The 1,368-nt window shown below is 36.3% G+C and overlaps 1 pseudogene across 1 annotated transcript; it reads right to left on the bottom strand.

The window, feature by feature from the left end:
- Positions 1 to 273: 273 nt before the first annotated feature.
- On the bottom strand, positions 274 to 1,082 carry LOC114166169 (dirigent protein 22 pseudogene; annotated as a pseudogene). Its single transcript, XR_014985238.1, has one exon. The product of XR_014985238.1 is annotated as a dirigent protein 22 pseudogene (transcript).
- Positions 1,083 to 1,368: the final 286 nt, after the last annotated feature.

Raw genomic sequence — 1,368 nt, 5'->3', positions numbered from 1 at the left:
TTTACGAACACAACAATAAATTAAAAAGAAGTAATTATTGGTCCTTAAAAATTTATTTTATTTTCATATTAGTTTTTTAATATTAAGAAAATCAAATAAATCTCTAAACATTTCAGTCCTTTGACCAAGTTGTCAAAATTAACAACTAAAAATATAATTTCACTCGAATTTTTGGAAGACAATTAATAAATAAACACTCAACACAAATTATTCATATCGCACTTCATATCAACTACTTATGTTAAAATAGTTGTGTACGTACCAATCACCACGTATTCAAGTAAATTCTTATTGATGAATGTAAATACAATCTCATCTTTTCCTTCAACTTGTATCGAATTATTGTATTCTCTCACAACAACATCAAAACACTCTAATCATCGTATCTAGTAACGGAACATAAACAGAAATTTGGCAGCTACAAAACCATATAAGCACATTTCCTACGAATTCCTCAGTAATGTGAAACATAGATGTTGTACTCAATTGTAGACCTATTTGCATCAAGGTAAAGAGTGCTGGTTTCTGCATAACCTCTTGCAAATTTGAAAACCCCACTTCCTCCGATCACAGGTAGCTCCCTCACCTTAAGGGAGATTCGGTTCCTCCCCAACACAGCGATGCTGCTGCCATTGTACTTCCCTTCGGTGAGCACAAAGTTCACAACCAGCAACAAGTTGAACTCCGTTTGCGATGTTCCGGCGTACAGCCCCTCGATTCTTCCGACCACCTTGGTGTTTGGGTCGGATCCCACGGTGAGCGCGTTGTCTGTGATACCCACCAGGCCGAAAGAGGTGGTGCTGTAGTTGGTGAGTGGGGGAACAATGGTCACTGAGGTGGCGTTGCTGCCGGTAAACCTCTCGTGGAAGAAGAACTTGAAATGGCTAAACTTACGGGTTTTATGTAAACCTAATTCCTTAGGGTTTACGGTACCCACGAAACCAGTTTCATCTGCTAGAGTGGAAGTGAGAACTTGAAAAGAGACAAGGAGGGAGAAGATGAGAAATTTGGAAGCCATGTTTGCTGGTGAGAGAAAAGTTAGTGATGTGTTGTGTAGCAAGTTGGAATGAAGAAAAAGGAAGTGTGGGAGGGAGAATTTATAAGAGTTTGGGAGTGAGAAAACATGGGCCATTTTTTGAAATAGTGTGAAGTAGGTTTCAATTCGATATTGTTTTTTCTTAGGGAGTGTAGAATAATGAGTAAAATGAAAGAAGATTATTGCTTTAACAAATTATTGCTAAAGTGAATGAATGGTCATAGTGTAAAATTTTCAATCATTATTATTCCTCTTATTTAGAAAATAAAGTTTACTTCTAATTTTTACTTAGTCATTAATTGTTAATGCTTTTTAATTGAACATAGTAAGAA

Source organism: Vigna unguiculata, chromosome 10, assembly GCF_037176805.1.
Source record: "Vigna unguiculata cultivar grain cowpea cultivar isolate G323 ecotype 2 chromosome 10, ASM3717680v1, whole genome shotgun sequence".
Lineage (NCBI taxonomy): Eukaryota > Viridiplantae > Streptophyta > Magnoliopsida > Fabales > Fabaceae > Vigna > Vigna unguiculata.
Note: the sequence above shows the minus strand (reverse complement) of the source record. Positions and strands in the feature narration are given on the sequence as shown.